Source organism: Eleutherodactylus coqui, chromosome 5 (assembly GCF_035609145.1).
Source record: "Eleutherodactylus coqui strain aEleCoq1 chromosome 5, aEleCoq1.hap1, whole genome shotgun sequence".
Taxonomy (NCBI): domain Eukaryota; kingdom Metazoa; phylum Chordata; class Amphibia; order Anura; family Eleutherodactylidae; genus Eleutherodactylus; species Eleutherodactylus coqui.
In genome coordinates this window covers 205,488,546-205,502,935 of record NC_089841.1, presented here as the reverse complement: position 1 = coordinate 205,502,935, position 14,390 = coordinate 205,488,546, and positions in this window count along the sequence as shown.

The window sequence follows — 14,390 nt, the reverse complement described above, 5'->3', positions numbered from 1 at the left end:
TGAGCTTCTGCCTGTAACTTTATGCAAGTGACTGATACCTGTAATTGCCTGTTATTTCAAGTTTATTCAAGTAAAGTTTTACCAGGCCTCAACCGTTTCTGAGGACCCAAGGTACGACACACAAGCCTCTGTGTTTATTAATCTGCTGTATAGAATAATGGTATGTGGGAACGGTGGCGTCACGATGTGATACAGGATCTATAAATTTCCCTGATTTTATTGTTTTATTACCCATATTCCGGCTCACCGTGCACCCAGACCAGGCAGCCCAATATACTCTTCCTGGTCCCCCTCTCCCTGCCCATTGCATATGGTAGATATAGCAGTAATGTGACTTGACATAAGGCATATATTCAATGTTTGCCTATATTTTAGTGCTCAGAGAGTATTACTGCATTTTTTGTTTTCCTGCATATATAGCAGACTGTAGGGACAGCATATATAGCAGACTGTATGGACACACCCCTTTGACAACTGGAATGGCAATGCTCAGTTGTCTGTTAACAGATGTAGCTAAGTTTACCTTGACTGTGATAGCTTTCTGTGCCAAGTTATCTTAAGCCACTGAAGAGCTATTGTTATTTTATCGTAATACGACATGACCCACTGTAACGCAACTGAAATGGTAAACAAACTGTGGTATAGAAAAAGTGAAGTTAAGTTAAACTTTGCTATAGCTGTACTCATAAATATCACTGGTCAACACGTTTTTAAAAAAGTCATGTTACTGAAATAAAATTAGTCATTTCTTATGAATTTTTATGTGCTCAACACGAATATGGCAGTCAAAATGCAAAATTGGCTCTATTTTTTGTAATCTGCAATAATTGTTTTCATCACGAAATGCATGCCAATGGTAATAGGCTTATGGTTAATACGGGTAAAAAAAATCATAGGCTACGTCTTAGATTTCTTTGCCTGTCTCTTGTACAGCTGTTCCTGAGCATCTCTGTGGAGTGTCCAGCAGTAGTCAGCCAGCATGGTAGTGTCCAGCAGTAGTCAGCCAGCATGGTGGTGTCCAGCAGTAGTCAGCCAGCATGGTAGTGTCCAGCAGTAGTCAGCCAGCATGGTAGTGTCCAGCAGTAGTCAGCCAGCATGGGAGTGTCCAGCAGTAGTCAGCCAGCATGGTAGTGTCCAGCAGTAGTCAGCCAGCATGGGAGTGTCCAGCAGTAGTCAGCCAGCATGGGAGTGTCCAGCAGTAGTCAACCAGCATGGTAGTGTCCAGCAGTAGTCAGACAGCATGGTAGTGTCCAGCAGTAGTCAGCCAGTATGGTAGTGTCCAGCAGTAGTCAGCCAGCATGGGAGTGTCCAGCAGTAGTCAGCCAGTATGGTAGTGTCCAGCAGTAGTCAGCCAGCATGGTAGTGTCCAGCAGTAGTCAGCCAGCATGGTAGTGGACCATTTTTCCTGATATCTTTGTTCCATGATTGCGATATGTTGATGAAAACATTGGCCATGTTCATCACTAACCATACCACAGTTGTCTGGAAAGAAATCCAGATGGGAATGAAGGAAGTGGATCTTTAGAGACATATTACAAGCAAGTTTCTGATACTGCATCAGCAGGTCTTGTACGAGTTCCTTGTAGTTCCCAAGAAAGTTTGTAGACACTAGGTGAAAAGCATTCCATGCTTGTTTCGCATCACCCTGCAGCAAGTTGTTGAACCGGTCATCTTTGAAGAGCTCTCGAATCTGAGGACCCACAACAACTCCCTCTTTAATCTTTAAAATGTTAGGATGTTGTTTGGAATGTTACAGTCCTACTGGATACATTTACACAGTGAAACACAGAAAATAAACTATATGAAATATCTTCAAAATGAGAGCCGATAAAAAATTTTCATGGTCATATTTGAGTTCAGCACATCAAGACACCACAGATTAGGACCTTTTTAAATCAGTAACAATTTCAGTGTTACTCTCCAACTCAAATGCAAACTGAAGAGAAAATGTGCTCCAGAATTGTTATTTTATGAGGAATACAAGTATTTATTAAAGTATCTCATGAGAGGTGATATGTTTGACGAGGTGACAGGAACACTTAAAGCTGAAGTGAGCAAGAAAAAGCTTAAAAAGCGCTCGATCCAATCACAGTGCTTACTTGCTGGAAGCAGGGAAATTCAAAGCCCCGTTTACCTGAGAGACATGACAGCGGGGAGGATTACAGAGCAGCCTGCTGCACCGCCGGGGAGATCATCGCGGGGGACACAGAAGCCGGCAGCGAGGTAAGTATGCTCCCCACCAACCACCAAAAATAAGACACTGTGGCTCTTTTGGGGCAAAATTTAATATAAGACAGTGTCTTATTTTCAGGGAAACACGGTACCAGTAAACATTTCTACATGTCTGAAAAAGGCTTCATGCAGTTCCTGTTTTTGCAGAACTTCCTTTCCTGTATCATAATCTTGGAAACAAAATCTTGAAAAAGCTGTTGATTAGAAAAATAGGTCTGCTTTTCTCTAATCACTGTGCCACTCTTGTCCTTGGGCGGTGTCTTGTATTGCAAGCAACCTCTGTTCAAGTCTATAGAAAATGTAGTAAATTACCTCTCGTCCAGAAGAAAGAAAATTGTCCTTAGCTAACCCAAAAGTCAATCTCTGACCCATTCAAGAGCTTTGCGATATAGGACTTTAGGTTAGCCACAGTCTCCTTTAGGCCGCTTTCACACGGATGAGAAAATCCTGCGAGATTTGGGCATTGCGAGATTCATATATCTCGCATGAATATGAACCCCATTCTTTTTAACGGGATCATATACATGAGCAATTTTTTTCCCACATCGCATCACGGTGCTGGAAAAAATTGCGGCATGTCCTCTCTTTGGGTGTTCTCTCAGAACTCCTCACCCATTGTTTTCAATGGGGCCAGAAAACACTTCCCCGTGTGCAATGGACATGCAAGTACGATGCAAGGTTTCCCATTGAAAACAATGGGAAACACTTGCCAATCCTTCGAGGTGGCTGAAAGCCTCACCGGAGGATCGCAACTTCCCAGAAGTGATGGAAACGTTTTTGACTGAGTTTCATGACCCGATATCACGCTCAGCTGTGTGAAATTAGCTTTATAGGTAAGGGAATTCAATCTTTTTTTCCACTTACTAACCGCAGGCAACCCAAATTATTGAAGTTAGGAGCATTTTCAAGTTTACATTTATAGTTGGAGAAAAACATTACTTTTACTGTTTGACCAAATGGTAATAATTAGATAAACTATGATGGTGTAACATGATACAGACATTATGATGGACATAACATAAGTCAGGAGCTAAGATTAATACTCTTTTGTGGTGGAAACAAAGGACTCCTCCACCAATCTCACTATGGATTTCCAAGGTAAATCAGGTTATGTTTGTAGACATCCAGACACCTTCTCTACATAACACCTTTGATAAGTTCTACAAAACATGCTTTCACTGAATGGAATTTCAGCTTCCTTTGGAACATCAAGACTTTTTAGGAGATTCAGCTTGATTTCCCAATTCCCCGCCTCCAAAAGTATTTTAGATTCTGCTCCAAGATGGTGCCCCCCTCCCATAATATACACTTACCCCCTATTTTATAATATTGTTCTGTGGATTTCTGCTCCGTGTTTGTGTTATTAACCACCTTTAATAAGAAGGAATTTATTTTACGAAAACAGATTGATACAAAGTATAACAACTATTCAAAATGTTCTAAAATTTCTATAGTTGTGTTAACAGATCTAACAAGCATTTATTTCGGTCAGATGAAAAAGAGGTGGGTAAAAATTTCGATGATCTGTTCATTGTGGGTCCGTGTAAGCATCTATCCATTACTGTCATTATTTTTTTTTATTTATTCACAAGAACACTTGAAACAACTTCTAATTGTGTATAGAGTTTACAATTTCCATCATGGACAATTTTTTTGCATGGTGTCTCTCCAGACCGAACTATGTGACTCAACTTACCACAATAAAGTTGCTTTCTTGTTGAGGGTTTTGAAATAGTTACTAGAACACCCCTAATGTCTGAGTGGCTGTGGAATAAGATCTATCACTTTGATTTCTCTTAATAATACAATGATTAAAGTGTATTTCCGCCAAACCTTGTCTCCTACAGTATATTTTGTGTTCCGTAGAAACAAACTTAACTATTTATGATTATGTGAAAATATATCTCTTGAACACAGACAGACTTTCTCTATGTCTAGTTCAATTATACAGTAGACTGATATTTATCTCTGTAAAACTGATTTGCAGCTCCAAAACATAAAGTTAAGGAGGGTATATCCAAATAAGTGGTGGTGTACTGCTAAGATATGACACTATTTCGGGATTTTTGGGGTTCCATTTCCAGGACCTCCACCGATCCTCAGAATAAAGGAGTAGCACCAATAATTGCATGCTGCTTCTTCTTCATAGAGTACAATCAAGTCTGAGGATGCTCAGTTCTTCTGTTCTCATGATTGGTGGGATCCCAGAGGTTAGACTCTCACCAATCATGATGTTATGGCATATCCTAAAGATATGACATAACATTATTACCTGGGAAGAACATTTGAATTTTGCAAACTTGTTTGCGTTTCTAAATGTTATGACTATACATTCCATTTTTCAGAACGTTATTATTACATACGGAAGACGGAGACCTATGTACAGCAAAAGGCTGAGACCTGGCATTTACAGCAGTCACTAAGGGGGGTTAGGCTAGGCTGCTGTCTTTTTATGGTGGCCAAGTCTAAGGCTGGCATAAGAATTGTGTGCCAGAAAGAGCCAGGGCTTATATACAGACAGCTAGGCTCCTGCTCTAACACCCAGGATGGGAGCCAGTCATTATCAAGTGATTGCATCTTCAATTCCCCATGAGGAATATAATCTTTAAATAAAGTTTAATTAAAATAAAATCTGTAGAAAAAATACTGCCACACAGTTTTCCCATTCACAATGGGGCAAGCCTGCTCAGAACAACTGCTATAAAAAAATACAGTATTCCAAATATGATCAGGATTGTATTGAGATGTAAACAAGGAAGCAGAGGCAGCACTTGGATTAGTGGTGTGGCCCCTTCAATCAGCTAATTAGGCTCCCACCGATCAAACATTGAAGGCTTATCCTGAGGATAGGCCATCAATTCTTAAAACCTGGATAATCTCTTGAATGTGAGTCTTCTTAATTATAGGTGTTTTCCTGTTTCTAATTTGCTCCACCTTCTCTACAATCTTGTGGACAAGTATTAGACAAATCTAAATACCACAGGGTAGTTCTAGGTAGAAAGAAGATTATATCGGATTCCTTGAATATCTATCAGGTCAATCCATGGTCCCCACACCACTCCATACCTATCTAGTGTATCTGACCTTATTGCATGGATTCTTTCATAGAGGACTATTAATAAAATTCTATTCATTACTTCCTGGAAGGGTAGATAGGGTTCTTTCCATCTAGCTGCAATGTGAGTTCTAGTTGTCATACTTATATTTTGTATCAGTTTGTGCACCTGGTGTTTAACTCTCGGTGGGTGATCTCTCAATAGAAATACCATGGAGGATTTTTGGAATGAGCCACTGAATAATTAATGGAGCAGTCTATGAACCTGAGACTAGAGCCGGGACACCTCTGGGCCTGTCCACCAGATATGTAGCTGAGATCCAATCTCCGAACAACCTCTGAAGCATAAGGGCGAGAAGGATAGATAGAATTGATTATTTCTAGTGGGCACAATATAAATATGGTGTTGAATTTTTATAGAGGTTTCCATAAGTGTGACCTGGTGGTTGCCCTTAGAGATGGTTTCACACCAATAGTGCCATCTATCCTCAGACAAACTAATTTGTAAATCCGTCTCCCATCCTCTCATGAAAGGGAGTTCACCCTCTACCATTGGATTATGTAGTATGCTATAGAGCAGAGAGAGTTCTCTTCCTCAGAGGATCATGAAGGCAAAGCCTTTCAAACATCGTCATATTTGGGAGAACTGGTGACAAATTCATTGATCTTATGAAATGGAGAACTTGATTATCTCTAAAATTTCCAGCTTCCAGGGGATTATATTTGACTTGGAATTGTGCCAATTGGGATCCAGTTATGAAGTTACAAAGTCATTATTTTTTTACCTTTGAAGATGAACTAAATCAAGACTAGATGGGAACCTCACATTTGAGATTAAGAGAAGTAGTACCGAAGGCTTTGTGGTAAGATTATATTTGTATCGGATGTTTCTCCATATTTTCATAGAGTAATAGGAAAGAATAGAATTTCCCAGATTGGATACCCTTGGGCTATCTGACCCCATTAAATTTGAGAATGTGTTGGGAGTTATTCTGGTCACCTCTATATCAACCCATAGCGCAACTTCAGAGCCCCCAGAGTCGCTATCCATTGGGCCATTTTAACCGCTGTGTAATATTTCATTGAATTGATGGATGATATCCTTCAGGTGACAGACTGGAACTTGGGGGAGTTGGGGGTGGCAACAGCCGACAGGAAGCTCTGGCGTGGGCTAGTCCATGACATCACGAAGAGTCAGAAGCGGCTGAACGAATAAACAACAAACAATGCCTTATAGTCATCTTAATTCTAGGGCGCTTAGAGGCCCAAATAAAATTGAAAATGACTTTCTGAAAGTTTGCCAAAACTATATGGGGGATTGGTATGGGTAGTGTCTGAAAGAGGTATAGTATACGGAGGAGTAGATTCATTTTAATAGCATGTATCCTTCCTACCCAAGATAACAATGGATCCTCCCACTTTACTAGCTCCGATGAGAGTTTCTGGACTTCCATTGATTTTAATAGCAATGAAATAGCCTGTTACACTTCTGGCTCTGACCCTGATGACAATGTCTGGCTCTGCTACACTTACAGCGGGTTGATAAGCAGGTAATTCGAGCAGCAAACCCCCACCCATCAACTACTGATGACCTATCCTGAGGATAGATCATCAATAGTTATGTCGAGAAACCAGATGGCCAATAGATTGAAATATAGAAGAAATCAACAGTCTAGCAGAGTGTTGTGGCCTACTGTGACAGAAGATATGTTATTGGATATACATTAAGGTGAATATCTGTTGTAGTGATGATATTTAGTCAGCACAATAATTAATTAGACAATACAAAAAATACAACTAAACGAAGTCATTTTTGGTTATTTTTAGAGATGAGCGAGCACGAAAATGCTCGGGTGCTCGTTACTCGGGACGAAATTTTCGCAATGCTCGAGGGTTCGTTTCGAGTAACGAACCCCATTGAAGTCAATCGGCGACCCGAGCATTTTTGTATTTCGACGATGCTCGCTAAGGTTTCCATGTGTGAAAATCTGGGCAATTCAAGAAAGTGATGGGAACGACACAGCAACGGATAGGGCAGGCGAGGGGCTACATGTTGGGCTGCATCTCAAGTTCCCAGGTCCCACTATTAAGCCACAATAGCGGCAAGAGTGGGCCCCCCCCCCTCCCAACAACTTTTACTTCTGAAAAGCCCTCATTAGCATGGCATACCTTTGCTAAGCACCACACTAGCTACAACAAAGCACAATCACTGCCTGGATGACACTCCGCTGCCACTTCTCCTGGGTTACATGCTGCCCAACCGCCCCCCCTCCCCCCCACAGCGCACACCAAACTGTCCCTGCGCAGCCTTCAGCTGCCCTAATGCCACACCACCCTCATGTCTATTTAGAAGTGCGTCTGCCATGAGGAGGAACCGCAGGCACACACTGCAGAGGTTGGCACGGCTGTCTCTTCCCCCTCCTCCTCCTCCTCCTCATGCTCCTCCTCCTCCTCCTGAACGCGCTGAGATATAGACAGGAGGGTGCTCTGACTATCCAGCGGCATACTGTCTTCCCCCGGCTCTGTTTCCGAGCGCAAAGCGGCTGCCTTTATGGTTTGCAGGGAACTTCTCAAGATGCATAGCAGGGGAATGGTGACGCTAATGATTGCAGCATCGCCGCTCACCACCTGGGTAGACTGCTCAAAGTTTCGAAGGACCTGGCAGATGTCTGCCAACCAGGCCCACTCTTCTGAAAATAATTGAGGAGGCTGACTCCCACTGCGCCGCCCATGTTGGAGTTGGTATTCCACTATAGCTCTACGCTGCTCATAGAGCCTGGCCAACATGTGGAGCGTAGAGTTCCACCGTGTGGGCACGTGCACTGGCAGATTAAACCGATGTTGCAGTGTCCGCAGGGTGGCAGCGTCCGTGTGGGACTTGCGGAAATGTGCGCAGAGCCGGCGCACCTTTACGAGCAGGTCTGACAAGTGTGGGTAGCTTTTCAGAAAGCGCTGAACCACCAAATTAAAGACGTGGGCCAGGCATGGCACGTGCGTGAGGCTGCCGAGCTGCAGAGCCGCCACCAGGTTACGGCCGTTGTCACACACGACCATGCCCGGTTGGAGGCTCAGCGGCGCAAGCCAGCGGTCGGTCTGCTCTGTCAGACCCTGCAGCAGTTCGTGGGCCGTGTGCCTCTTATCTCCTAAGCTGAGTAGTTTCAGCACGGCCTGCTGACGCTTGCCCACCGCTGTGCTGCCACGCCGCGCGACACCGACTGCTGGCGACGTGCTGCTGCTGCTGCTGACACATCTTGATGGCGAGACAGAGGTTGCGGAGGAGGAGGAGGGTGCTTTAGTGGAGGAAGCATACACCGCCGCAGATACCAGCACCGAGCTGGGGCCCGCAATTCTGGGGGTGGGTAGGACGTGAGCGGTCCCGGGCTCTGACTCTGTCCCAGCCTCCACTAAATTCACCCAATGTGCCGTCAGGGAGATGTAGTGGCCCTGGCCGCCTGTGCTTGTCCACGTGTCCGTTGTTAAGTGGACCTTGGCAGTAACCGCGTTGGTGAGGGCGCGTACAATGTTGCGGGAGACGTGGTCGTGCAGGGCTGGGACGGCACATCGGGAAAAGTAGTGGCGACTGGGAACTGAGTAGCGCGGGGCCGCCGCCTCCATCATACTTTTGAAGGACTCCGTTTCCACAACCCTATACGGCAGCATCTCAAGGCTGATAAATTTGACTATGTGGACGGTTAACGCTTGAGCGTGCGGGTGCGTGGCGGCGTACTTGCGCTTGCGCTCAAACACTTGCGCTAGCGACGGCTGGACGGTGCGGTGCGAGACATTGGTGGATGGGGCCGAGGACAGCGGAGGTGAGGGTGTGGGTGCAGGCCAGGAGACGGTAGTGCCTGTGTCCTCAGAGCGGGGTTGGATCTCAGTGGCAGGTTGGGGCACAGGGGGAGAGGCAGCGGTGCAAACCGGAGGCGGTGAACGGCCTTCGTCCCACCTTGTGGGGTGCTTGGCCATCATATGTCTGCGCATGCTGGTGGTGGTGAGGCTGTTGGTGGTGGCTCCCCGGCTGATCTTGGCGCGACAAAGGTTGCACACCACTGTTCGTCGGTCGTCAGGCGTCTCTGTGAAAAACTGCCAGACCTTAGAGCACCTCGGCCTCTGCAGGGTGGCATGGCGCGAGGGTGTTCTTTGGGAAACAGTTGGTGGATTATTTGGTCTGGCCCTCCCTCTACCCCTGGACACCGCACTGCCTCTTGCAACCTGCCCTGCTGCTGCCCGTGCCTCCCCCTCTGAAGACCTGTCCTGTGTAGGCGTTGCACACCAGGTGGGGTCAGTCACCTCATCGTCCTTCTGCTCTTCCTCCGAATCCTCTGTGCGCTCCTCCCTCGGACTTACTGCCCTTACTACTACCTCAGTGCAAGACAACTGTGTCTCATCGTCATCGTCCTCCTCACCCACTGAAAGGTCTTGAGACAGTTGCCGGAAGTCCCCAGCCTCATCCCCCGGACCCCGGGAACTTTCCAATGGTTGGGCATCAGTGACGATAAACTCCTCTGGTGGGAGAGGAACCACTGCTGCCCAATCTGAGCAGGGGCCCGAGAACAGTTCCTGGGAGTCTGCCCGCTCCTGAGCATGTGTCATTGTAGTGGAGTGAGGAGGCTGGGAGGAAGGAGGAGTAGCAGCCAGAGGATTTGGATTTGCAGCACTGGACGGCGCAGAACTGTGGGTGGATGATACCTTGCTCGAAGCACTTTCTGCCATCCACGACAGGACCTGCTCACACTGCTCATTTTCTAATAAAGGTCTCCCGCGTGGACCCATTAATTGGGCGATGAATGTGGGGACGCCAGAAACGTGCCTCTCTCCTAATCGCGGCAGTCGGCTGCGATACACCTTGATCAGGAGCTCGCCCTGTGCCCACACCCTCACTTGGGCCTACGCGTCCTCGGCAACGTCCACGTCCACGTCCTCTAGGCTTACCCCTACCCCTCAGCATGCTGTATTACCAGTGATTTCCCAGGCAGGAAATAAATTGGCGCAAGCCTGCAGGACAGATAGAATGTTTCCCTTTTTGGGAAACGGAGGGCCCACTGACTATATTCAATCAGATAAGATATGTGTTGCACAGAAATGCAGTTATATGAAGTGCAGCAGAGCGGAGACTTTTCACAGGCAGCAAATAAATTGGCGCAAGCCTGCAGGACAAATAGAATGTTTCCCTTTTTGGGAAACGGAGGGCCCACTGACTATATTCAATCAGATAAGATATGTGTTGCACAGAAATGCAGTTATATGAAGTGCAGCAGAGCAGTTACTTTTCACAGGCAGCAAATAAATTGGCGCAAGCCTGCAGGACAAATAGAATGTTTCCCTTTTTGGAAAAACGGAGGGCCCACTGACTATATTCAATCAGATAAGATATGTGTTGCACAGAAATGCAGTTATATGAAGTGCAGCAGAGCGGAGACTTTTCACAGGCAGCAAATAAATTGGCGCAAGCCTGCAGGACAAATAGAATGTTTCCCTTTTTGGGAAACGGAGGGCCCACTGACTATATTCAATCAGATAAGATATGTGTTGCACAGAAATGCAGTTATATGAAGTGCAGCAGAGCAGTTACTTTTCACAGGCAGCAAATAAATTGGCGCAAGCCTGCAGGACAAATAGAATGTTTCCCTTTTTGGAAAAACGGAGGGCCCACTGACTATATTCAATCAGATAAGATATGTGTTGCACAGAAATGCAGTTATATGAAGTGCAGCAGAGCAGAGACTTTTCACAGGCAGCAAATAAATTGGCGCAAGCCTGCAGGACAAATAGAGTGTTTCCCTTTTTGGGAAACGGAGGGCCCACTGACTATATTCAATTAGATAAGATATGTGTTGCACAGAAATGCAGTTATATGAAGTGCAGCACAGCGGTTACTTTTCCCAGGCAGGAAATAAATTGGCGCAAGACTGCAGGACAAATACAATTTTTCCCTTTTTGGGAAACGGAGGACCCACTGACTATATTCAATCAGATAAGATATGTGTTGCACAGAAATGCAGTTATATGAAGTGCAGCAGAGCAGAGACTTTTCACAGGCAGCAAATAAATTGGCGCAAGCCTGCAGGACAAATAGAATGTTTCCCTTTTTGGGAAACGGAGGGCCCACTGACTATATTCAATTAGATAAGATATGTGTTGCACAGAAATGCAGTTATATGAAGTGCAGCACAGCGGTTACTTTTCCCAGGCAGGAAATAAATTGGCGCAAGACTGCAGGACAAATACAATTTTTCCCTTTTTGGGAAACGGAGGGCCCACTGACTATATTCAATCAGATAAGATATGTGTTGCACAGAAATGCAGTTATATGAAGTGCAGCAGAGCAGAGACTTTTCACAGGCAGCAAATAAATTGGCGCAAGCCTGCAGGACAAATAGAATGTTTCCCTTTTTGGGAAACGGAGGGCCCACTGACTATATTCAATCAGATAAGATATGTGTTGCACAGAAATGCAGTTATATGAAGTGCAGCAGAGCAGTTACTTTTCACAGGCAGCAAATAAATTGGCGCAAGCCTGCAGGACAAATAGAATGTTTCCCTTTTTGGGAAACGGAGGGCCCACTGACTATATTCAATCAGATAAGATATGTGTTGCACAGAAATGCAGTTATATGAAGTGCAGCACAGCGGAAACTTTTCACAGGCAGCAAATAAATTGGCGCAAGCCTGCAGGACAAATAGAATGTTTCCCTTTTTGGGAAACGGAGGGCCCACTGACTATATTCAATCAGATAAGATATGTGTTGCACAGAAATGCAGTTATATGAAGTGCAGCACAGCGGTTACTTTTCCCAGGCAGGAAATAAATTGGCGCAAGACTGCAGGACAAATACAATTTTTCCCTTTTTGGGAAACGGAGGGCCCACTGACTATATTCAATCAATAATATATGTCTTCTGGCCCTGCCTACACAATTCTCTCCCTGTAGTATTACTGCAAGGCGCAATGCTCTGCAGACAGCCGATTTTGAAAAGAAAAAAATATGCAACACTGCTAACAGCAGCCTGCACAGTACTGCACACGGATAGATGTGGCCCTAAGAAGGACCGTTGGGGTTCTTGAAGCCTACACTCACTCCTAACACTCTCCCAACCTACCTAAGCACCACTTCTGTCCCTGTAGTATTACTGCAAGGCGCAATGCTCTGCAGACTTCCGATTTTGAAAAAAAAAAATTGTGCAACACTGCTAACAGCACCCTCCACAGTACTGCACACGGATAGATGTGGCCCTGAGAAGGACCGTTGGGGTTCTTGAAGCCTACACTCACTACTAACACTCTCCCTACAGCAGCTCCGGCACCAGCAGCACTTTCCCTCAGCTAACTCACAAGACATCTGAGGCGAGCCGCGGGAGGGGCCGACTTTTATACTCGGGTGACATCTGATCGCCCCAGCCACTCACAGCAGGGGGGTGGTATAGGGCTTGAACGTCACAGGGGGAAGTTGTAATGCCTTCCCTGTCTTTCAATTGGCCAGAAAAGCGCGCTAACGTCTCAGAGAGGAAACTGAAAGTAACCGGAACACCGCGTGGTGCTCGTTAAGAGTAACGAGCATCCCGAACACCCTAATATTCGCACGAATATCAAGCTCGGACGAGTACGTTCGCTCATCTCTAGTTATTTTGCAAAAGACTTGTGATTCTATACAAAGATGCTGGTGAGATATGGTCCTTTATCTCCACTTCATTTAACTTAGATATGTACCCACAATCCAATGATGATCACTAATATTAAACTGTAAAAATATTTATTTCAGAACAATTTTGCAACGATCACCAACAAGTTCCTATTTTCTTAATTGCTTTTGCTTGCAATTAACTGAAAAAGATAAATCACCAGTCTCGTTATAAAACCTTCCATCTCTCTTTATATAGTTTATTGTTTCCACATATTTTGTTTCCTTGGAAAATTCTATTTTAGGGCCTAGAATAATTAGCAACAAAACAATAATGGGTAAGGCATGCAGTGGTATGGCAGGCTGACATGAAATACATGTCTATGTATTAGGAGTCAGCGGTTCTATGCACTAATGAGTTGCATACTTCAGAAAAACATCACCCTTGATCTTGAATATTTAACATTTTACTAACACTTTTAACTTATAAAAGTCTATATTGATTCATGATGTCTACCATCGCAAACACAAAATTCCATTATATTAAATATATGCTGTGAAATTGCTTGGAATCCCAACCAGGCCAGGGGCAAATCCAAAATTAAAGATTTTAGGATGAAAAGAGGTGTAAAAATAACTCTGAGCAAGGTGCACTGTGGTGAGTTTGGTTTTTGGGACTTATTTATTTTAATGTATGACTAGTAAAAGTTCTGCTTTAATATATGCCTTTAAGTACAGAAATAATGTATACTCACCTGCTCTAGCAGATCTCCGTCCAGTGCTTGAGGTCAAGTTCCATGTCTTTGTAGCACCACATGTGAGGATTTTCGGGGTGGAGGGCTTGAAATATAGGCCCTATCCTGAAAATAAGCCCTAGCTGCAGGAAAAAATATTAAAAAAGTATACATTACCTTAGAAGCGGTGTCCGGCACCATTGCAGCTTCCTCCCGGTCCCCGACACTGTTCTTTATCATCTCTTCTGGCTGGGGATTAAAAGATACCCGCCTCCTGGAAGCGTTGCTTCTGATTGGCTGACGCTTAGCCAATCAGAGCCAGCGCTCGATGAATGGCTCTGAATAGGCAGCGATTCTAGAAGGCTGGGATTTTTCAATCCCCAGCCAGAAGAGATAAAGAAGAACAGTCTGGGGACCAGGAATAAGCTGTAGAGGAGCCCCAGACACCGCTTCTAAGGTGATGTATACTTTTTTTCCCCTTGCAGTTAGGGCTTAGGTTACGGCTTTGATAGGACTTCCTACTGTCAAAATTGCATCGCACCACACGAAAAATGCATTTTTGTGCGATGCGATGTAACAGAAAGGAAGGCTCTATAGGGAAACATGGGCTATAAAACCTCGCAGATCGCGGGCATATCGCGAAATCTACTAGGTTTTTGTTGCATGCTACAAAACATCGCTAATGCAAAGGAACCCATAGGAAAGCATGGCCTTCGCATACATGCGATTTGCAGCGCTGTCACATCGCGAG